Source organism: Oncorhynchus kisutch, linkage group LG29 (genome assembly GCF_002021735.2).
Source record: "Oncorhynchus kisutch isolate 150728-3 linkage group LG29, Okis_V2, whole genome shotgun sequence".
Lineage (NCBI taxonomy): Eukaryota > Metazoa > Chordata > Actinopteri > Salmoniformes > Salmonidae > Oncorhynchus > Oncorhynchus kisutch.
This window is the reverse complement of record NC_034202.2, coordinates 38,391,059-38,415,868: the sequence shown is the minus strand read 5'-3', so window position 1 is coordinate 38,415,868 and position 24,810 is coordinate 38,391,059. Positions and strand designations below refer to the sequence as shown.

The following is a 24,810-nucleotide window of genomic DNA, read 5'->3' as shown; positions in this document are numbered from 1 at the left end:
TTGGAGGGTCTGGAGAGTAATGGGAGTTACAGGGTTTGGATGGTAATGGGAGTTACAGGGTTTGGAGGGTAATGGGAGTTACAGGGTTTGGAGGGTAATGGGAGTTACAGGGTCTGGAGGGTCTGGAGGGCAATGGGAGTTACAGGGTTTGGAGGGTAATGGGAGTTACAGGGTTTGGAGGGTAATGGGAGTTACAGGGTCTGGATGGTAATGGGAGTTACAGGGTTTGGAGGGTAATGGGAGTTACAGGGTTTGGAGGGTAATGGGAGTTACAGGGTTTGGAGGGTCTGGATGGTAATGGTAGTTACAGGGTCTGGGGGTAATGGGAGTTACAGGGTTTGGAGGGTAATGGGAGTTACAGGGTTTGGAGGGTCTGTAGAGTAATGGGAGTTACAGGGTCTGGGGGTAATGGGAGTTAGAGGGTCTGGAGGGTAATGGGAGTTACAGGGTCTGGGGGTAATGGGAGTTAGAGGGTCTGGAAGGTAATGGGAGTTACAGGGTCTCGGGGTAATGGGAGTTAGAGGGTCTGGATGGTAATGGGAGTTACAGGGTCTGGGGGTAATGGGAGTTAGAGGGTCTGGAGGGTAATGGTAGTTACAGGGTCTGGAGGGTAATGGGAGTTACAGAATCTGGAGGGTCAGGAGGGTAATGGCAGTTACAGGGTCTGGAGGGTAATGGGAGTTACAGGGTTTGGAGGGTAATGGGAGTTACAGGGTCTGGGGGGTAATGGGAGTTACAGGGTCTGGGGGTAATGGGAGTTACAGGGTCTGGATGGTAATGGGAGTTAAAGGGTTTGGAGGGTAATGGGAGTTAGATGGTCTGGAGGGTAATGGGAGTTACAGGGTCTGGGGGTAATGGGAGTTAGAGGGTCTGGAGGGTAATGGTAGTTACAGGGTCTGGAGGGTAATGAGAGTTACAGGATCTGGAGGGTCAGGAGGGTAATGGCAGTTACAGGGTCTGGAGGGTAATGGGAGTTACAGGGTTTGGAGGGTAATGGGAGTTACAGGGTCTGGGGGGTAATGGGAGTTACAGGGTCTGGGGGTAATGGGAGTTACAGGGTCTGGATGGTAATGGGAGTTACAGGGTTTGGAGGGTAATGGGAGTTACAGGGTCTGGGGGGTAATGGGAGTTACAGGGTCTGGATGGTAATGGGAGTTAGAGGGTCTGGAGGGTAATGGGAGTTAGAGGGTCTGGAGGGTAATGGTAGTTACAGGGTCTGGAGGGTAATGGGAGTTACAGGATCTGGAGGGTCAGGAGGGTAATGGCAGTTACAGGGTCTGGAGGGTAATGGGAGTTACAGGGTTTGGAGGGTAATGGGAGTTACAGGGTCTGGGGGGTAATGGGAGTTACAGGGTCTGGATGGTAATGGGAGTTACAGGGTTTGGAGGGTTTGGAGGGTAATGGGAGTTACAGGGTCTGGGGGGTAATGGGAGTTACAGGGTCTGGATGGTAATGGGAGTTAGAGGGTCTGGAGGGTAATGGGAGTTAGAGGGTCTGGAGGGTAATGGGAGATACAGGGTCTGGATGGTAATGGGAGTTACAGGATCTGGAGGGAAATGGGAGTTACATGGTCTGGAGGGTAATGGGAGTTACAGGGTCTGGAGGGTAATGGAAGTTACAGGGTCTGGAGGGTAATGGGAGTTACAGTGTTTGGAGGGTCTGGAGGGTAATGGGAGTTACAGGGTCTGGAGGGTAATGGGAGTTACAGGGTCTGGAGGGTAATGGGAGTTAGAGGGTCTGGAGGCTAATGGGAGTTACGGGGTCTGGATGGTAATGGGAGTTACAGGATCTGGAGGGTCTGGAGGGTAATGTGAGTTACAGGATCTGGAGGGTCTGGAGGCTAATGGGAGTTACAGGGTCTGGAGGGTAATGGGAGTTACAGGGTCTGGATGGTAATGGTAGTTACAGGGTCTGGGGGGTAATGGGAGGTACAGGGTTTGGATGGTAATGGGAGTTACAGGATCTGGAGGGTCTGGAGGGTAATGGGAGTTACAGGATCTGGAGTGTCTGGAGGGTAATGGGAGTTACAGGGTCTGGAGGGTAATGGGAGTAACAGGGTCTGGAGGGTAATGGGAGTAACAGGGTCTGGAGAGTCTGGAGGGTAATGGCAGTTACAGGATCTAGAGTGTAATGGGAGTTACAGGATCAGGAGTGTAATGGGAGTTACAGGATTTGGAGTGTAATGGGAGTTACAGGATCTGGAGTGTAATGGGAGTTACAGGATCTAGAGTGTAATGGAAGTTACAGGATCTGGAGTGTAATGGGAGTTACAGGATCTGGAGGGTAATGGGAGTTACAGGATCTGGAGGATAATGGGATTTACAGGGTCTGGAGGGTAATGGGAGTTACAGCATCTGGAGGGTATTGGGAGTTACAGGGTCTGGAGGGTCTGGAGAGTAATGGGAGTTACAGGGTCTGGAGTGTCTGGAGGGTAATGGGAGTTACAGGGTCTGGAGGGTAATGGGAGTTACAGGATCTGGAGTGTCTGGAGGGTAATGGGAGTTACAGGGTTTGGAGGGTTTGGAGGGTCTGGAGGGTAATGGGAGTTACAGGGTCTGGAGTGTCTGGAGGGTAATGGGAGTTACAGGGTCTGGAGGGTAATGGGAGTTACAGGGTCTGGAGGGTAATGGTAGTTACAGGGTCAGGAGGGTCTGCAGGGTCTGGAGGGTAATGGGAGTTACAGGATCTGGAGGGTCTGGAGGGTAATTGGAGTTACAGGGTCTGGAGGGTTTGGAGGGTAATGGGAGTTACAGGGTCTGGAGGGTAATGGGAGTTAGAGGGTCTGGAGGGTAATGGGAGTTAGAGGGTCTGGAGGGTAATGTGAGATACAGGGTCTGGAGGGTAATGGTAGTTACAGGGTCTGGAGGGTAATGGGAGTTAGAGGGTCTGGAGGGTAATGGGAGTTACAGGGTCTGGAGGGTAATGGTAGTTACAGGGTCTGGAGGGTCTGGAGGATAATGGGAGTTAGAGTGTCTGGAGGGTAATGGGAGTTACAGGGTCTGGAGTGTCTGGAGGGTAATGGGAGTTAGAGGGTCTGGAGGGTAATGGGAGGTACAGGGTCTGGAGGGTAATGGTAGTTGGCAGGCAGCAGATGGAGCTACATTGGGATGGGTTACGGTGTGATGTAGAGGGGTTGTAGGGTTTAGGTTGGGGATGGTTGGAGTGTAGGGTTTAGGTTGGGGATGGTTGGAGTGTAGGGTTTAGGTTGGGGATGGTTGGAGTGTAGGGTTTAGGTTGGGGATGGTTGGAGTGTAGAGTTTAGGTTGGGGATGGTTGGAGTGTAGGGTTTAGGTTGGGGATGGTTGGAGTGTAGGGTTTAGGTTGGGGATGGTTGGAGTGTAGGGTTTAGGTTGGGGATGGTTGGAGTGTAGGGTTTAGGTTGGGGATGGTTGGAGTGTAGTGTTTAGGTTGGGGATGGTTGGAGTGTAGTGTTTAGGTTGGGGATGGTTGGAGTGTAGGGTTTAGGTTGGGGATGGTTGGAGTGTAGGGTTTAGGTTGGGGATGGTTGGAGTGTAGGGTTTAGGTTGGGGATGGTTGGAGTGTAGGGTTTAGGTTGGGGATGGTTGGAGTGTAGTGTTTAGGTTGGGGATGGTTGGAGTGTAGGGTTCAGGTTGGGGATGGTTGGAGTGTAGGGTTTAGGTTGGGGATGGTTGGAGTGTAGGGTTTAGGTTGGGGATGGTTGGAGTGTAGGGTTTAGGTTGGGGATGGTTGGAGTGTAGGGTTTAGGTTGGGGATGGTTGGAGTGTAGGGTTTAGGTTGGGGATGGTTGGAGTGTAGGGTTTAGGTTGGGGATGGTTGGAGTGTAGGGTTTAGGTTGGGGATGGTTGGAGTGTAGGGTTTAGGTTGGGGATGGTTGGAGTGTAGGGTTTAGGTTGGGGATGGTTGGAGTGTAGGGTTTAGGTTGGGGATGGTTGGAGTGTAGGGTTCAGGTTGGGGATGGTTGGAGTGTAGGGTTTAGGTTGGGGATGGTTGGAGTGTAGGGTTTAGGTTGGGGATGGTTGGAGTGTAGGGTTTAGGTTGGGGATGGTTGGAGTGTAGGGTTTAGGTTGGGGATGGTTGGAGTGTAGGGTTTAGGTTGGGGATGGTTGGAGTGTAGGGTTTAGGTTGGGGATGGTTGGAGTGTAGGGTTTAGGTTGGGGATGGTTGGAGTGTAGGGTTTAGGTTGGGGATGGTTGGAGTGTAGGGTTTAGGTTGGGGATGGTTGGAGTGTAGGGTTTAGGTTGGGGATTGTTGGAGTGTAGGGTTTAGGTTGGGGATGGTTGGAGTGTAGGGTTTAGGTTGGGGATGGTTGGAGTGTAGGGTTTAGGTTGGGGATGGTTGGAGTGTAGGGTTTAGGTTGGGGATGGTTGGAGTGTAGGGTTTAGGTTGGGGATGGTGGAGTGTAGGGTTTAGGTTGGGGATGGTTGGAGTGTAGGGTTTAGGTTGGGGATGGTTGGAGTGTAGGGTTTAGGTTGGGGATGGTTGGAGTGTAGGGTTTAGGTTGGGGATGGTTGGAGTGTAGGGTTTAGGTTGGGGATGGTTGGAGTGTAGGGTTTAGGTTGGGGATGGTTGGAGTGTAGGGTTTAGGTTGGGGATGGTTGGAGTGTAGGGTTTAGGTTGGGGATGGTTGGAGTGTAGGGTTTAGGTTGGGGATTGTTGGAGTGTAGGTCTGAGAATACTTTTTCCTACTGAAAAAACGTTTGGTGTATTTGTTTGATTTATAAACAACAACAAGAAAATTGAAACTGAAATGAACATTTTCACTTCAATGTCAAAATGCAGCTGGGGGCCACATAACAGCTGGGGGCCACATAACAGCTGGGGCCACATAACAGCTGGGGCCACATAACAGCTGGGGCCACATAACAGCTGGGGGCCACATAACAGCTGGGGGCCACATAACAGCTGGGGGCCACATAACAGCTGGGGGCCACATAACAGCTGGGGGCCACATGACAGCTGGGGCCACATAACAGCTGGGGGCCACATTACAGCTGGGGGCCACATAACAGCTGGGGCCACATAACAGCTGGGGCCACATAACAGCTGGGGGCCACATAACAGCTGGGGGCCACATGACAGCTGGGGGCCACATAACAGCTGGGGCCACATAACAGCTGGGGACCACATAACAGCTTTTTGATGTGTGTTTGGGGTCATTGTCATGCTGGAAGACCAACAACATTCAATAGTGACAACATTTTTTGACAGAGGGTTGAAGATTGGACTCCAAAACATGATAATCCTGATCTGATAATCCTCAGATTTCATGATGCCATGTGTACTTCAAGGATCCCGGTTTCAGAGGCAAAACAAGAGACCCCAGAGCATTATCAAACCTCGCCCATTATCAAACCTCACCCATTATCAAACCTCACCCATGTCAGATTGTAGGGAGGGTGTAATTTTCATTGAATGCTACAGGATAGAGAGCTCAATAGAGAAAGTTGAGAGTCTAGAGAGAGGAGGTTTATTGTTTAGAGAGAGGAGGTTTATTGTTTAGAGAGAGGAGGTTAATAGTTTAGAGAGAGAGGGGGTTAATAGTTTAGAGAGAGGAGGTTAATAGTTTAGAGGGGGTTAATCGTTTAGAGAGGGGAGGTTAATAGTTTAGAGGAGTTTAATAGTTTAGAGGGGGTTAATAGTTTAGAGGGGGTTAATAGTTTAGAGGAGGTTAATAGTTTCGAGAGAGGAGGTTAATAGTTTAGAGGGGGTTAATAGTTTAGAGGGGGTTAATAGTTTAGAGAGAGGGGGTTAATAGTTTAGAGGAGGTTAATAGTCTAGAGGGGGTTAATAATTTAGAGGAGGTTAATAGTTTAGAGGGGGTTAATCGTTTAGAGGAGGTTCATAGTTTGGAGGGGGTTAATAGTTTAGAGGGGGTTAATAGTTTAGAGGGGGTTAATAATTTAGAGGAGGTTAATAGTTTAGAGGGGGTTAATAGTTTAGAGGAGGTTAATAGTTTAGAGGGGTTTAATAGTCTAGAGGGGGTTAATAGTTTAGAGAGAGGAGCTTAATAGTTTAGAGAGAGGGGGTTAATAGTCTAGAGGGGGTTTAATAGTCTAGAGGGGGTTAATAGTTTAGAGGAGGTAATAGTTTAGAGGGGGTTTAATAGTATAGAGGGGGTTAATAGTTTAGAGGGGGTTAATAGTTTAGAGGGGGTTAATAGTCTAGAGGGGATTAATAGTCTAGAGGGGGTTAATAGTCTAGAGGGGGTTAATAGTTTAGAGGGGGTTAATAGTTTAGAGGGGCAGAAACTGCATCCAATATAACATTTCACCCCTCTTTCTCATCTCTCACTTTCTTTCACTCTACTCATTCTCTTTTTCTATCTCCCTCCCTCTATCCATCTCTTTTCCCCCTTCTCTCTGCTGCAGTCATGTCTAAGACCTTTTCCCCTTTCTCTCTGCTGCAGTCATGTCTAAGACCTTTTCCCCCTTCTCTCTGCTGCAGTCATGTCTAAGACCTTTTCCCCCTTCTCTCTGCTGCAGTCATGTCTAAGACCTTTTCCCCCTTCTCTCTGCTGCAGTCATGTCTAAGACCTTTTCCCTTTTCTCTCTGCTGCAGTCATGTCTAAGACGTTTTCCCTTTTCTCTCTGCTGCAGTCATGTCTAAGACCTTTTCCCTTTTCTCTCTGCTGCAGTCATGTCTAAGACCTTTTCCCTTTTCTCTCTGCTGCAGTCATGTCTAAGACCTTTCCCCCTTTCTCTCTGCTGCAGTCATATCTAAGACCTTTTCCCTGTCACATAGCATGGTACCTGGGATGCCTCAAAGTCGCACACCAGCCATTACAACGAGCCTGTCCTCCTACTGCTCCTCCCACCAGCCTCCACTGACACACACTCACACAGCTCATTAGTAATTCATCTTCAAATCTGTTATGCACTGGGGACAATGTTGAACCTAATTGGTCTTATTAATCTCTAACTTGGTTGTGTGTGTGTGTGTGTGTATGTGTGTGAATGTGTGAATGTGTGTGTGTGTGTGTGTGTGAATGTGTGTGTGTGTGAGTGTGTGTGTGTGTGTGTGTGTGTGTGTGTGTGTGTGTGTGTGTGTGTGTGTGTGTGTGTGTGTGTATGTGTGTGAGCCTGAACTCACACTCACAAGACTGTTGTAGCCCGCTGAGCTAAAGGCATTAGGCTTTAGGTCTCATGGTTACTCATAATTTGCTGTGCGTGTTTGTGTGTGTGGTAGCTTGGTAAACCAGACCCTATTCATCACCAAGGGCAGACACGATAATAGCCTGCCACACATATACACTGACAGCTATCAGTTAGCACCACCCACCAACCCACACACACAAACACAGTAAGTCATCATTAATTTATCAGTGTGATTATTTATTCACTAATTACTTTATCTCTGTCTATGGTCAGGCTGGATTAACCAATCACAGCGGGAATAACAATATTGCTCTCTCTCTCTCTCTCTCTCTCTCTCTCTCTCTCTCTCTCTCTCTCCCAGTCTCTCTCTCTCTCTCTCTCTCTCTCTCTCTCTCTCTCTCTCTCTCTCTCTCTCTCTCTCTCTCTCTCTCTGTGTCTCTCTCTCTCTCCCTCTCTCTCTCTCTCTCTCTCTGTCTCTCTGTCTCTCTCTCTCTCTCTCTCTCTCTCTCTCTCTCTGTCTCTCTCTCTCTCTCTCTCTCTCTCTCTCTCTCAAAAGGGAAATTAATAAGCATAAATATGGGTTGTATTTACATGGTGTTTGTTCTTCACTGGTTGCCCTTTTCTTGTGGCAACAAGTCACAAATCTTGCTGCTGTGATGGCACACTGTGGAATTTCACCCAGTAGATATGGGAGTTTGTTTTCGAATTCGTTGTGGTTCTGTGTAATCTGAGGGAAATATGTCTCTCTAATATGGTCATACATTGGACAGGAGGTTAGGAAGTGCAGCTCAGTTTCCACCTCATTTTGTGGGCAGTGAGCACATAGCCTGTCTTCTCTTGAGAGCCATGTCTGCCTACGGCGGCCTTTCTCAATAGCAAGGCTATGCTCACTGAGTCTGTACATAGTCAAAGCTTTCCTTAATTTTGGGTCAGTCACAGTGGTCAGGTATTCTGCCGCTGTGTACTCTCTGTGTAGGTCCAAATAGCATTCTAGTTTGCTCTGTTTTTTTGTTAATTCTTTCCAATGTGTCAAGTAATTATCTTTTTGTTTTCTCATGATTTGGTTGGGTCTAATTGTGTTGCTGTCCTGGGGCTCTGTAGGGTGTGTTTGTGTTTGTGAACAGAGCCCCAGGACCAGCTTGCTTAGGGGACTCTTCTCCAGGTTCATCTCTCTGTAGGTGATGGCTTTGTTATGGAAGGTTTGGGAATTGCTTCCTTTTAGGTGGTTGTAGAATTTGATGGCTCTTTTCTGGATTTTGAATATTAGCGGGTATCGGCCTAATTCTGCTCTGCATGCATTGGTTGGTGTTTTACGTTGTACACAGAGGATATTTTTGCCAAATTCTGCATGAAGCGTCTCAATTTGGTGTTTGACCATTTTGTGAATTCTTGGTTGGTGAGCGGACCCCAGACCTCATGTTTAACTGATTCAAGTATTTTTAGCCAGATCCTAATTGGTATGTTGAACTTTATGTTCCTTTTGATGGCATAGAAGGCTCTTCTGGCCTTGTCTCTCAGATCGTTCACAGCTTTGTGGAAGTTACCTGTGGCGCTGATGTTTAGGCCAAGGTATGTATAGTTTTTTGTGTGCTCTAGGGCAACAGTGTCTAAATGGAATTTATATTTGTGGTCCTGGCAACTGGACCTTTTTTGGAACACCATTATTTTGGTCTTACTGAGATTTACTGTCAGGGCCCAGGTCTGGCAGAATCAGTGCAGAAGATCTAGGTGCTGCTGTAGGCCCTCCTTGGTTGGTGACAGAAGCACCAGATCATCAGCAAACAGTAGACATTTGACTTCAGATTGTAGTAGGGGGAGGCCGGGTGCTGCAGACTGTTCTAGTGCCCTCGCTAATTTGTTTATAGATATGTTGAAGAGGGTGGGGCTTAAGCTGCATCCCTGTCTCACCCCTTGGAAAGAAATATGTGTGTTTTTCCCCATTATGACCGCACACTTCATGTTTGCGGATTTTATAATGTTGCATGTTTTTCCCTCAACACATCTTTCCATCAATTTGTATAGCAGGCCAAATTGAGTCAACAACTTTTTCGAAATCAACAAAGCATGAGAAGACTTTTGTTTTGTTTTGTTTGTTTGTCAATTAGGGTGTGCAGGGTGAATACGTGGTCTGTCGTATGATAATATTTTAAAACACCAATTTCACATTTTTTTCAGTACATTGTTTTCGCTTAGGAAATGTACGAGTCTGCTGTCAATGATCATGCAGAGGATTTTCCCAAGGTTGCTGTTGGTGCATATCTCACGGTAGTTACTGGGGTCAAATTCTTCTCCACTTTTGTGGATTGTGGTGATCGGTCCTTGGTTCCAAATATTGGGAAATATGCCAGAGCTGAGGATGATGTAAAAAATGACGCTAAATTATATTTTTCTACTTGAAATTTGATGACTTTTCCTTGAGTGACCCCAACATTAGAAAAAGTGAAACATCGCCTTTGCTGCTGATTGAACTCAGACTAAACTAAAATGTTTGTGTGCAGAATCTCCCCTCCATGATCCCACACATGTCTCAAGTTCATTGACAAAATAAACAACATTTCCGACAAAATAAACATTTCTTGAAAGCGTTGTTTACTAATGGGGAATGCAGACAGAGGCTATAAAGGTGCTGCAGATGACCGTCCCCCCCAGTTCTCTCTCTGCTGAAGCCATGAGTGCAGGTCTGATTTATTCAGATGCCATGAGTTTCAGTGCCCAACAGGTCGTAAATCTGATTCTTTCAGATGTCCAGGAGGAACAAGAGAACAATGATTTAGAAGAGGAGGAGGTATCTGAAGAAGAAGATGGTGAAGAATACAACCCAGAGCACGATGCATCATCTTCAGATGAAGAAGAAGATGGTGAAGAATACAACCCAGAGCACGATGCATCATCTTCAGATGAAGAAGAAGATGGGGAAGAATACAACCCAGAGCACGACGCATCATCTTCAGATGAAGAAGAAATCCCCCGAGCTGAAAGAGAGATATTTTTGTCAAAGAACAGCAAAATAACATGGTCCTTGTCACCATATGACAACCAAGGCAGGATGGAAGTACAAAATGTCATAATGATGACCCCAGGGCCCACAAGACATGCAGTTGCCCATGCCCAGGACATCTCCTGAACATTCTACATGTTCATCACATCAGCCATCGAAAAAAGGGTTTCCGTAAATATGGAGACAACTGGAAAAGGATGGATGAAATTGACCTGTGTGCCTACAAAGGGCTGCTAATCTTAGCAGGTGTGTATAGGTCCCGAGGCGAGGCTACATGTAGTCTCTGGCGTGCAGAGAGTGGAAGGGCGATTTTCCGTGACACGATGCCACTGAAAGTCTTTCACACTTTCTCAATAATGCCACGATTCGATAACCAAGATCTGCAAGACATGCGAGAGACAAACTGGCAGCCATAAGAGAGGTCTGGGAGAAGTGGGTGGAGCATCTGGCGGCCATAAGAGAGGTCTGGGAGAAGTGGGTGGAGCATCTGGCGGCCATAAGAGAGGTCTGGGGGAAGTGGGTGGAGCCATAAGAGAAGTCTGGGAGAAGTGGGTGGAGCATCTGCAATACCTCTACAACACTGGGCCTGAAGTAACAAGTAGCAACTGGTTCCATTCAGAGGTACATTTATTTTCATATGTGTAATGTAAGTGATTTTCACTGCTACTTTTCTTATGCATTGTTGTAATATACCACACAAGGTACTCATAGTGCCCCGAGGCGGTACTAAATGCCGTCTTCCACTCGTCCCCCTCCCAGATACGCACCAGGTTGTAAGCGCTCCTGAGATCTAGTTTGGTGAAGAAGTACGCCCCATGCAATGACTCTGTCACACTGGCTATGAGAGGCAGCGGGTAGCTGTACTTCACAGTAATCTGATTGATCCCTCGATAGTCAATACACGGGTGCAGACCTCCATCCTTCTTCTTCACAAAAAAGAAACTCGAGGAGGCAGGTGAAGTGGAGGGCTAAATGTATCCCTGCCCCAGGGATTCAGAGACACATGTTTCCATAGCCACCGTCTCCTCCTGGGACAGAGGACACACATGACTCCTGGGAAGTGCTGCGTCTATCAGGAAATTTATCGCACAATCCCCCCATCGATGAGGTGGTAATTTAGTCGCCCTCTTCTTACAGAAGGCGGGAGCCAAATCGGCATATTCTGGGGATGCGCACGGTGGTCTGGACTTTCCACCGTAGTCGCACCAATGGAAACCCCCACACACCTCCCTGAGCACTCTCGTGACCACCCCTTGAGAGCCCTCTGTTGCCACGAAATAGTGGGGTCATGACAGGCCAACCAGGGTAAGCCCAGCGCAGTTCCTTCTTTTTCCATAGTGTATTTCTGTATTGTTTTAGTGATTCACCATAGTGAAGGCAAGGACTTTTCTGGGTCTCTATGTTTTTGGTAGGACAGGTTTCTCCATTTCTTTCTTAGGTTTTTGCGTTCTTCATCAAACCATTTGTCATTGTTATTGATTTTTTTAGGTTGTCTGCTTGAATTGGGGTTTTTTTGATAGTGAAGCTGAGAGGTCAAATATACTGCCACGTTTTACACCTTTTACACCTATTTTGTCCAGGAAATTGTCTAGAAAGGTTGAATGTATTGTTGCCTAACAGTTTTCTGGCAGGTTTCTACACTACTTCCCTTCCATCTACAGCATTTCTTAATATTATTCAGTTCCTTTGGCTTTGATGCCTCATGATTGAGTATTGCTCTGTTCAAGTAGACTGTGATTTTGCTGTAGTCTGATTGGGGTGTCAGTGGGCTGACTGTGAACGCTCTGAGAGACTCTGGGTTGAGGTCAGTGATAAAGTAGTCTACAGTACTACTGCCAAGAGATGAGCTATAGGTGTACCTACCATAGGAGTCCCCTCGAAGCCTACCATTGACTATGTACATACCCAGCGTGCGACAGAGCTGCAGGAGTTGTGACACGTTTTTGTTGGTTATGTTGTCATAGTTGTGTCTAGGGGGGCATATTGGGGAGGGAATGCTGTGTGATGAGGGTGTCAGGTTCTTGTCCAATTCTGGGGCCTCTCTTAAAAAAATAATAATATTAGATTTATATTTGAACTTAGTCGTAAGATAATTACCGACAGTGTGCTTACTCTCGATTCATAAAATATACTGAGCATAAAAAAACCTTGCTTAGGCCGCTTCTAAGAAGCCCATTTGTAATTTAGACACCTGTGATCTATAAATCTCAAATTAACTTAGCATTGATGGCACCTGAACGTGCCTTACAATCGGCGATTTCCCCTGCACAAATGAGGGTTTAGTCAGGAACCAAAAGAGAAAATGAAACTTTTTGGAAGACGAGATCACGGCGATGGGAGAGGAGACTGAAGACAGGCAAGACGTATTATTCAGTGGACTAAATAGTGGGTTAACAAACAAAGCCAAACAGAGAGTGGGATGCAGCTGCAAAGCCAAAACAGGTATCTTGGGAGTGGGACCCCCCTGCAGTGAACCAGGTGGGGCAGCAAGACAGAACTGTGGCTGATGTGAAAAAGAAATGGTCTGACCTTATTAAACTGGGAAAAGATTAGCCCAACATTTTATTTTAATTTTATTTTTTTTATTTTATTTCACCTTTATTTAACCAGGTAGGCTAGTTGAGAACACCTTTATTTAACCAGGTAGGCTAGTTGAGAACACCTTTATTTAACCAGGTAGGCTAGTTGAGAACACCTTTATTTAACCAGGTAGGCTAGTTGAGAACACCTTTATTTAACCAGGTAGGCTAGTTGAGAACACCTTTATTTAACCAGGTAGGCTAGTTGAGAACACCTTTATTTAACCAGGTAGGCTAGTTGAGAACACCTTTATTTAACCAGGTAGGCTAGTTGAGAACAAGTTCTCATTTGCAACTGCGACCTGGCCAAGATAAAGCATAGCAGTGTGAGCAGACAACAAAGAGTTACACATGGAGTAAACAATACACAAGTCAATAACACAGTAGAAACCAAAGGGGGAGTCTATATACATTGTGTGCAAAAGGCATGAGGAGGTAGGTGAATAATTACAATTTAGCAGATTAACACTGGAGTGATAAATGATCAGATGGTCATGTATAGGTAGAGATATTGGTGTGCAAAAGAGCAGAAAAGTAAATAAATAAAAACAGTATGGGGATGAGGTAGGTAAATTGGGTGGGCTATATACCGATGGACTATGTACAGCTGCAGCGATCGGTCAGCTGCTCAGATAGCAGATGTTTAAAGTTGGTGAGGGAGATAAAAGTCTCATAACCAGCACGACAATCACTTACCTCAAGTCTAGACTTTATGTAGAGATAAGATAATTTCAACGTCAAAGTAAGGTTTTATAAATAACTACTTATACGTGGTTTTCTGCGTAAGTCATACTTAAGATCAAATTTGATCATACGTCCGTTTTATAAACGAGGCCCCTGGCGTTTAAGTCACCCCAGACTAGTACATGTCCCTGGGCCTAGAAATGATTTATCTCCCCCTCTAGGATGGCGTTTAAGTCTCCCCCAGACTAGTACATGTCCCTGGGCCTAGAAATTATTTATCTCCCCCTCTAGGATGGCGTTTAAGTCACCCCAGACTAGTACATGTCCCTGGGCCTAGAAATGATTTATCTCCCCCTCTAGGATGGTGTTTAAGTCTCCCCCAGACTAGTACATGTCCCTGGGCCTAGAAATGATTTATCTCCCCCTCTAGGATGGTGTTTAAGTCACCCCAGACTAGTACATGTCCCTGGGCCTAGAAATGATTTATCTCCCCCTCTAGGATGGTGTTTAAGTCACCCCAGACTAGTACATGTCCCTGGGCCTAGAAATGATTTATCTCCCCCTCTAGGATGGTGTTTAAGTCACCCCAGACTAGTACATGTCCCTGGGCCTAGAAATGATTTATCTCCCCCTCTAGGATGGCGTTTAAGTCACCCCAGACTAGTACATGTCCCTGGGCCTAGAAATGATTTATCTCCCCCTCTAGGATGGCGTTTAAGTCACCCCAGACTAGTACATGTCCCTGGGCCTAGAAATGATTTATCTCCCCCTCTAGGATGGTGTTTAAGTCACCCCAGACTAGTACATGTCCCTGGGCCTAGAAATGATTTATCTCCCCCTCTAGGATGGAGAAGCTGTCTTCATTAAAGTATTGTGATTCTATTGGGGGGGATATAGGTAACACACAGGAGGACATTTTTCTCTGTGGAGATCATTTCCTTTTTAATTTCTAATAAAAAAACATGAGCTGGCACACACCCAGAGGAAATGATTTTATGTAGAGGTGCTGACTAATGGCGAATAAACTATAAACTATGAAAATAAAGAGAGTCACACACTCTGTATATAAACTCCCATTCATTTATTGGGTAAATCAGATGTAAAATGTTCCTGTTTTGACTAATTTAATAGAGTGAGTTAGGTCTGCTCTGTATCAAATTAGCACCTAGAGCCTCTTCCCTGTTTTGGTAGATGGGACTACCAGCTCTCTGTAACCTAGAGGGCAACCAGTGGGTCCGTCTCCTCTATACCACCCACCTGGTAGTGTGGTGGATGGGACCACCAGCTCTCTGAAACCTAGAGGGCAACCAGTGGGTCCGTCTCCTCTATACCACCCACCTGGTAGTGTGGTGGATGGGACCACCAGCTCTCTGAAACCTAGAGGGTAACCAGTGGGTCCGTCTCCTCTATACCACCCACCTGGTAGTTTGATGGATGAGACTACCAGCTCTCTGTAACCTAGAGGGCAGCCAGTGGGTCTCTCTCCTTTATACCATATTTCTTGTAGGACGACAATGTCTGTATTTCCAAAATCTTTGATGAAGTCTGGCTTCCTGCTCTTTAGGCCAAAGGCAGATGATCTCAGACCTTGTATATTCCAGGATGACACAGTAAAAGCTTTGTGTTCCATAGTGTCTAGTGTTGTTTCTGTGTGGTTCAGGCCCAGACCATTACAGTAGGTGTGAGCAGAGCATGTTGAGCATCTGATACAGTGCCCTGCAGGTATTCACCCCCCTTGGCATTTTTCCTATTTTGTTGCATTACAACCTGTAATCTAAATCGATTTTTATTTTGGATTTCATTTAATGGACATACACACAATAGTCCAAATTGGTGAAGTGAAATGAAAAAACGAACTTGTTTTAAAAATAAATATATAATAAAAAAAACTGAAAAGTGGTGCGTGCATATGTTCATATGTGCATTTGTTCATATGTTCATATGTGCATTTGTTCATATGTTCATATGTGCATTTGTTCATATGTTCATATGTGCATTTGTTCATATGTTCATATGTGCATTTGTTCATATGTTCATATGTGCATTTGTTCATATGTTCATATGTGCATTTGTTCATATGTTCATATGTGCATTTGTTCATATGTTCATATGTGCATTTGTTCATATGTTCATATGTGCATTTGTTCATATGTTCATATGTGCATTTGTTCATATGTTCATATGTGCATTTGTTCATATGTTCATATGTGCATTTGTTCATTTGTTCATTTGTTCATTTGTTCATTTGTTCATTTGTTCATTTGTTCATTTGTTCATTTGTTCATTTGTTCATTTGTTCATTTGTGCATTTGTTCATTTGTTCATTTGTTCATTTGTTCATTTGTTCATTTGTTCATTTGTATCCCCACTTTGCTATGAAGCCCCTAAATAAGATCTGGTGCAACTAATTACATTCAGAAGTCACATGATTAGTTTATGAAGTCCACCTGTGTGCAATCTAAGTGTCACATGATGTGTCACATGATCTCAGTATATATACAGCTGTTCTAAAAGGTCCCAGTGTCTGCAACACCGCTAAGCAAGGGGCACCATGAAGACCAAGGTGCTCTCCCAGGGACAAGGTCATGGAGAAGTACAGATCAGGGTTGGGTTATAAAGAAAATATTAGAAACTTTGAACATTCCATGGAGCACCATTTAAATCCATTATTTAAAAAAAATGGAAAGTATATGACACTACAAAAAACCTGCCAAAAGAGGGCCGCCCACCAAAACTCACAGACCAGGCAAGGAGGGCATTAATCAGAGAGGCAACAATGAGACCAAAGATAACCCTGAAGGAGCTGCAAAGCTCCATGGTGGATATTGGAGTATCTGTCCATAGGACCACTTTAAGCCGTACACTCCACAGAGCTTGGCTTTACGGACGAGTGGCCAGAAAAAAATATAAGCAAACACATTTGGTGTTTGCCAAAAGGCATGTGGGAGACTCCCCAAACATATGGAAGAAGGTACTCTGGTCAGATAAGACTAAACTGGAGCTTTTTGGCCATCAAGGAAAACGCTATGTCTGGTACAAACCCAACACCTCCCATCACCCGAGAACCCCATCCCCACAGTGAAGCATGGTGGTGGCAGCATCATGCTGTGGGTATGTTTTTCAAATCAAATCAAATCAAATGTATTTATATAGCCCTTCGTACATCAGCTGATATCTCAAAGTGCTGTACAGAAACCCAGCCTAAAACCCCAAACAGCAAGCAATGCAGGTGTAGAAGCACGGAGGCTAGGAAAAACTCCCTAGAAAGGCCAAAACCTAGGAAGAAACCTAGAGAGGAACCAGGCTATGTGGGGGGCCAGTCCTCTTCTGGCTCTGCCAAGTGGAGATTATAACAGAACATGGCCAAGATGTTCAAATGTTCATAAATGACCAGCATGGTCCAATAATAATAAGGCAGAACATTTTCCATCGGAAGGGACTGGGAAACGGGTCAGAATTAAAGGAATGATGCATGGCGCTAAATACATGGACTTCTTGAGAGAAACCTGTTTCAGTCTTCCAGAGATTTGAGACTGGGACGGAGGTTCACCTTCCAACAGGACAATGACCCTAAGCGCACTGCTAAAGCAACACTCCAGTGGTTTAAGGGGAAATATTTAAATGTCTTGGAATGGCCTAGTCAAAGCCCAGAACTCAATCCAATTGAGAATCTGTTGTATGTCTTCAAGATTGTTGTACACCAGCGGAACCCATCCAACTTGAAAGAGCTGGTGCAGTTTACCCTTGAAGAATGGGCAAAAATCCCAGTGGCTAGATGTGCCAAGCTTATAGACACATACCCAAAGAGACTTGCAGCTGTAATTACTGCAAAAGTTGTCTCTACAAAGTATTGACTATGGGCGGGGGTGGGCGGGGGGTGGCGGGGGGGGGGGGGGGGGGTGGGCGGGGGGTGGCGGGGGGGGGGTGATTAGTTGTCTGTTTTTTGTCCTATTTCTTGTTTGTTTCAAAATAAAAAAATATTTGTCATCTTCAAAGTGTATGTTGTGTAAATGAAATGATACAAAGCCCCAAAAATCCTGTTTAATTCCAGGATGTAAGGCAACAAAATAGGAAACATGCCAAGGGGGGGTGAATACTTTTGCAAGTCACTAAACGTACCTCTTAGGTTGCAGGATGAGGCTTGGGCGGGTGTATTAGTGGGGGTTGGGCCTGTTGCTCTGCTCACGACCTGGGCATATGTCCTGCTGTCATGTTGAGGTCCTGGCTGCAGGGGCATGTGGTGGGCACAAGGGGCATAGTTCTGATATGGGGGGCCTATATAGGGTGTGGCCAGGGTTGGCTTTGGGTGGTCTGAGTTGGTTGGGGTGTGGCTGGTGATGTTGTGGTCTGGGTGTAGGTCCTCTTGGCGTGGGTTCTCTCGGTGCAGGTCTTGCAGGTCTGGGAGGGTATCTCGCTGGTCTGTTCGGGATGTCCGTTGCTCTGTTGCTCCTGTGTGAGGTGCTGGGGCTACCGTTGAGGGTGACGTCCTTCAAGGTCCTGGCAAAAGTTGGGATTGCTGCCTTGTAGAGGTGGACCTGGTCATAAAGGCTGTTATAGTCCAGGGTGGAGTGGTGGGCCAGGTATACATTATGTTTTGAGGAACAGTCTCGCTAAATGCTTGCATTCACCTGCTGTATGGTGGCAGGATGAAAGTATTTTCATGGTAGCAGGGTGGAGATAACCACTTGTGCGTTGGGAAAGGGGAAGAAGCTTTTTCAATCATTCCCTTGATTACTGTGGCCACCCTTTCCTGCTGGGCTCTCAGGTCATTTGTGTCCATGTGAATTATGATGTGGCTGGGGGACCCTAGTCTGTCCTCTGACAACAGCTCCAGGACATGTCTAGTGTTTGTCCTCTGACAACAGCTCCAGGACATACCTAGTGTTTGTCCTCTGACAACAGCTCCAGGACCTGGTGTTTGTCCTCTGACAACAGCTCCAGGGCATGTCTAGTGTTTGTCCTCTGACAACAGCTCCAGGGCCTAGTGTTTGTCCTCTGACAACAGCTCCAGGGCCTAGTGTTTGTCCTCTGACAACAGCTCTAGGGCCTAGTGTTTGTCCTCTGACAACAGCTCCAGGGCCTAGTGTTTGTCCTCTGACAACAGCTCCAGGGCCTAGTGTTTGTCCTCTGACAACAGCTCCAGGGCCTAGTGTTTGTCCTCTGACAACAGCTCCAGGGCCTAGTGTTTGTCCTCTGACAACAGCTCCAGGGCATGTCTAGTGTTTGTCCTCTGACAACAGCTCCAGGGCATGTCTAGTGTTTGTCCTCTGACAACAGCTCCAGGGCCTAGTGTTTGTCCTCTGACAACAGCTCCAGGACATGTCTAGTGTTTGTCCTCTGACAACAGCTCCAGGACATGTCTAGTGTTTGTCCTCTGACAACAGCTCCAGGGCCTAGTGTTTGTCCTCTGACAACAGCTCCAGGGCCTAGTGTTTGTCCTCTGACAACAGCTCCAGGGCCTAGTGTTTGTCCTCTGACAACAGCTCCAGGGCCTAGTGTTTGTCCTCTGACAACAGCTCCAGGGCCTAGTGTTTGTCCTCTGACAACAGCTCCAGGGCCTAGTGTTTGTCCTCTGACAACAGCTCCAGGGCATGTCTAGTGTTTGGGCATGTATTTGCCATTTGAGTCAATGATGCACACAATCTCTGGCTTGGGTTGGTGTGTCCTGTGTTGTGTGTCCAATTGTGGTGTTGAGTTTGTGGTCTGGGTCTGAGGTGGGCTGTTCTGCTGGCTTCTCTGGGGGAGTGTTCTGCTCTCTGTCACACCTCAGCTTTCTCCCATCCTCCTTTAGTGCTGTTATCTGTGCCATGTGTTCCTCTCTCTCCTCTTTAAGTTCTCTCACCTCAGTCCGTAGAGCAGCCTGCTCTCTCAGACAACCGTCCATCTCCACCTTCTGCCCTCCGGGTCTTGTTGGGCTGGTCTCTGTCTCTCTCATATAAGGAATAGGGTGCCAGTTGAAACTGTACCCTAGATTCCTGATACCTACATTCTAGATTCCTGATACCTACGTTCTAGATTCCTGATACCCACATTCTAGATTCCTGATGCCTACATTCTAGATTCCTGATATCCACATTCTAGATTCTTGATACCCACGTTCTAGATTCCTGATACCCATATTCTAGATTCCTTATACCCACATTCTAGATTCTTGATACCCACATTCTAGATTCCTTATACCCACATTATAGATTATTGATACCCACATTCTAGATTCCTGATACCCACATTCTAGATTATTGATATCCATATTCTTAGTCCCACGTCACATGGTGAGACACGACCCTCTCAACATTACAAAACATTATTAAACATATTAATTGGATATAAATTATACAAATATATTGTGTTTCAGTCTAAGCAGACCTTTATCAAACAGCCACTTAGAAGCATCAACAAATGCAAATAATAATATAGATATGGTCAACAGTAAACTATATTGTGCTGCATGTCTAGCCAAATATGAACAATTATCTACTCTACTATTCAGTCTATTCAGCTCTTTAAAAAGATCTACAGGTTCTACATCAGTTCAACAGCGCCACTTAGTGGCCATGCTGAGGAATAACTAGTGGGAGAATAGTCTGTCGTGTTGTACGTGTGCGTAATGTGAAAATCAGTGGTGGATACTGTGTGTTAGTGCTTCAAGAGTGGTAGAGTGAAGTACACTGTCAGAGACTTGTAGATGACCTGGAGCCAGTGGGTTTGGCGACGAGTATGAAGCGTGGGCCAGCCAACAAGAACATACAGGTCGCAGTGGTGGGTAGTATATGGGGCGTTGGTGACAAAACGGATGGCACTGTGATAGACTGCATCCAATTTGTTGAGTAGGCAGTCATTTGAGAAACCAAGGCTGTTAAGTCTGCAAATAAGAATGTTGTGATTGACAGAGTCGAAAGCCTTGGCCAGGTCGATGAAGACAGCTGCACAGTACTGTCTCTTATCAATGGCGGTTATGATATCATTTAGGACCTTGAGCGTGGCTGAGGTGCACCCATGACCAGCTCGGAAACCAGATTGCATAGCAGAGAAGGTACGGTGAGATTCGAAATGGTCGGTAATCTGTTTGTTAACTTGGCTTTCGAAGACCTTAGAAAGACAGGGTAGGATAGCTATAGGTCTGTAGAAGTTTGGGTGAGTGTCTCCCTATTTGAAGAGGGGGATGATCGCGGCAGATTTCCAATCTATGGGAATCTCAGGCCATACGAAAGAGAGGTTGAACAGGCTAGTAATAGGGGTTGCAACAATTTCGGCAGATCATTTTACAAAGAAAGGGTGTCTAGCCTGATTGTCTAGCTCGGCTGATTTGTAGGGGTCCAGATCTTGCAGCTCTTTCAGAACACCAGCTATCTGGATTTGGGTGAAGGAGAAGTGGGGGAGGTTTGGACGAGTTGCTGTGGGGAGCGCAGGGCTGTTGACCGGGGTTGGGGTAGCCAGGTGGAAAGCATGGCCAGCTGTAGAAAAATGCTTATTGAAATGATCGATTATCGTAGATTTATCGGTGGTGACAGTGTCCACATTTCAGGCTTCAAACATAAAGATATAAAACTGTCTTTTTTTGTGAAGAATCAACAACAAGTGGGACACAATCATGAAGTGGAACGAGATTTATTGTATATTTCAAACTTTTTTAACAAATGAAAAATTGGGCGTGCAAAATTATTCAGCCCCCTTAAGTTAATACTTTGTAGCGCCACCTTTTGCTGTGATTACAGCTGTAAGTCGCTTGGGGTATGTCTCTATCAGTTTTGCACATCGAGAGACCGAAATGTTTTCCCATTCCTCCTTGCAAAACAGCTCGAGCTCAGTGAGGTTGGATGGAGAGCATTTGTGAACAGCAGTTTTCAGTTCTTTCCACAGATTCTCGATTGGATTCAGGTCTGGACTTTGACTTGGCCATTCTAACACCTGGATATGTTTATTTTTGAACCATTCCATTGTAGATTTTGCTTTATGTTTTGGATCATTGTCTTGTTGGAAGACAAATCTCCGTCCCAGTCTCAGGTCTTTTGCAGACTCCATCAGGTTTTCTTCCAGAATGGTCCTGTATTTGGCTCCATCCATCTTCCCATCAATTTTAACCATCTTCCCTGTCCCTGCTGAAGAAAAGCAGGCCCAAACCATGATGCTGCCAACACCATGTTTGACAGTGGGGAAAGTGTGTTCAGGGTGATGAGCTGTGTTGCTTTTACGCCAAACATAACGTTTTGCATTGTTGCCAAAAAGTTCAATTTTGGTTTCATCTGACCAGAGCACCTTCTTCCACATGTTTGGTGTGTCTCCCAGGTGGCTTGTGGCAAACTTTAAACGACACGTTTTATGGATATCTTTAAGAAATGGCTTTCTTCTTCCCACTCTTCCATAAAGGCCAGATTTGTGCAATATACGACTGATTGTTGTCCTATGGACAGAGTCTCCCACCTCAGCTGTAGATCTCTGCAGTTCATCCAGAGTGATCATGGGCCTCTTGGCTGCATCTCTGATCAGTCTTCTCCTTGTATGAGCTGAAAGTTTAGAGGGACGGCCAGGTCTTGGTAGATTTGCAGTGGTCTGATACGTCCTTCCATTTCAATATTATCGCTTGCACAGTGCTCCTTGGGATGTTTAAAGCTTGGGAAATCTTTTTGTATCCAAATCCGGCTTTAAACTTCTTCACAACAGTATCTCGGACCTGCCTGGTGTGTTCCTTGTTCTTCATGATGCTCTCTGCGCTTTTAACGGACCTCTGAGACTATCACAGTGCAGGTGCATTTATCTGGAGACTTGATTACACACAGGTGGATTGTATTTATCATCATTAGTCATTTAGGTCAACATTGGATCATTCAGAGATCCTCACTGAACTTCTGGAGAGAGTTTGGTGCACTGAAAGTAAAGGGGCTGAATAATTTTGCACGCCCAATTTTTCAGTTTTTGATTTGTTAAAAAAGTTTGAAATATCCAATAAATGTCGTTCCACTTCATGATTGTGTCCCACTTGTTGTTGATTCTTCACAAAAAAATACAGTTTTATATCTTTACGTTTGAAGCCTGAAATGTGGCAAAAGGTTGCAAAGTTCAAGGGGGCCGAATACTTTCGCAAGGCACTGTATAGACTATTTTTCTATTGTGTTATTGACTGTACGCTTCCATGTGTAACTCTGTGTTGTTGTATGTGTCGAACTGCTTTGCTTTATCTTGGCCAGGTCGCAGTTATAAATGAGAACTTGATCTCAACTTGCCTACCTGGTTAAATAAAGGTGAAATAAACCAAATAAATAAAAAGGTTGATGTTCTGAGGACTGTTGCTCGATCTAAAAGACATACAACTTCAACAGGGTTGACTAGTAGTCACACTCAGAGCCTGTAGTTTATCAGACGTTCAGCTGGTTTCAGTAACTTTGTTCTAGACAGACGGACGGACGGACAGGTAAACACACACACAGAGCGAGAGAACGAGAAAAGACAGAGAAATAAAGAGACAAAGACAAAGAAAGAGAGAACTCAGACACCAGTTGTATTTTTTTGAAGTTTTATTCTCCCCTGAAGAAACAAACAGCCTTGTATCTTCCACCCTGTTGACCTAAACCTGGTACCAGAACAGGTCCTGTTGACCTAAACCTTGTTCCAGAACTGGTCCTGTTGACATACACCTGGTACCAGATCTGTTGACATAAACCTGGTTCCAGACCAACAGGAACAGATCTGGCCCTGTTGACATAAACCTGGTACCAGATCTGGCCCTGTTGACATAAACCTGGTACCAGATCTGGCCCTGTTGACATAAACCTGGTACCAGATCTGGCCCTGTTGACATAAACCTGGTACCAGATCTGGCCCTGTTGACATAAACCTGGTACCAGATCTGGCCCTGTTGACATAAACCTGGTACCAGGTCTGGCCCTGTTGACATACACCTGGTACCAGATCTGTTGACATAAACCTGGTACCAGACCAACAGGAACAGATCTGGTCCTGTTGACATAATCCTGGTACCAGATCTGGCCCTGTTGACATAAACCTGGTACCAGATCTGGCCCTGTTGTCATAAACCTGGTTCCAGACCTGGTCCCGTCATTGACCTTAGCCTGGTTCCAGGTCTGGTCCTGTTGTCATTGACCTTGTTGAGCCTGGTTCCAGAAAAGGTTGTGCCGTCTCCGACAAGGCATTGTCTTACATCAGATAGCGCTATGATTCTGTCTGCATTGACTGATTGAGGACTGCATGTCATCTAGGAATGAAGCCACCTGGCGGAGGACAATGGCAACAAGGAGTTGTCATGACAGCATAAACAGGCCTGGGACCAGACTAGGTTAAAGCCTGGTGTCAGCCACTCTGTTGTCCTCTGAAAGCATAAACAGGCCTGGGACCAGACTAAGTTAAAGCCTGGTGTCAGCCACTCTGTTGTCCTCTGAAAGCATAAACAGGCCTGGGACCAGACTAAGTTAAAGCCTGGTGTCAGCCACTCTGTTGTCCTCTGAAATCATAAACAGGCCTGGGACCAGACTAAGTTAAAGCCTGGTGTCAGCCACCCTGTTGTCCTCTGAAATCATAAACAGGCCTGGGACCAGACTAAGTTAAAGCCTGGTGTCAGCCACCCTGTTGTCCTCTGAAATCATAAACAGGTCTGGGAACAGACTAAGTTAAAGCCTGGTGTCAGCCACCCTGTTGTCCTCTGAAAGCATAAACAGGTCTGGGAACAAACTAAGTTAAAGTCTGGTGTCAGCCACTCTGTTGTCCTCTGAAAGCATAAACAGGCCTGGGACCAGACTAAGTTAAAGCCTGGTGTCAGCCACTCTGTTGTCCTCTGAAATCATAAACAGGTCTGGGAACAGACTAAGTTAAAGTCTGGTGTCAGCCACCCTGTCCTCCTCTAATCTCCTCAGCTATCTCCTCACATTTACCCATAATCCCCTATGGCTCACGTCAGAATCAAGTACACTGTTCCCACGCAAACAGCACTCACAGAGCATGGCGGTACTGTAGCAACACCATAGCAACGTTACGGTTTAGCGGCACCATAGTAACGCCGTGGCAATTACCATGGTGATCCTACAGCAACACCAAGTCAACCCTACAGCAACCTAACACCATGGTATCGTCATGGCGATGGCACTGCTATGGCAATACAGTACAGCATTATACAACAGCTTAGTATCGTCACGGTAACGGCGTGGCACAGTTATATTATAATACATTAGATAGTTACTGTATTGCTTCAGGACATGTGAAATGACCATAACATCAGCATATCAATATGATAAAGTCCTGATGGGCAATGAGATATATTTTCATCTGCTGGTACAGAGAGCATCACTTATTTACACTGTGTGTACAGACTAGCACACACACACACACACACGCACGCACGCACACACGCACGCACGCACGCATGCACGCACACACACACACACATATGCACACACACACGCGCACGCGTGCACACACACACACATATATGCACACACACACACACACACACACACACACACAC

At 45.9% G+C, this 24,810-nt stretch overlaps 1 protein-coding gene across 1 annotated transcript in view; it reads right to left on the bottom strand.

Moving 5' to 3' along the window:
* Positions 1-22,827: 22,827 nt before the first annotated feature.
* stard13a (StAR related lipid transfer domain containing 13a) overlaps positions 22,828-24,810 on the bottom strand; it is a 23,957-nt gene continuing 21,974 nt past the window's right edge. Inside the window, exon 14 of the mRNA XM_031808738.1 lies at positions 22,828-24,810. This exon is cut by the window's right edge and continues 1,821 nt beyond it. The gene's annotated coding sequence lies outside the window, so the exon portion shown is untranslated.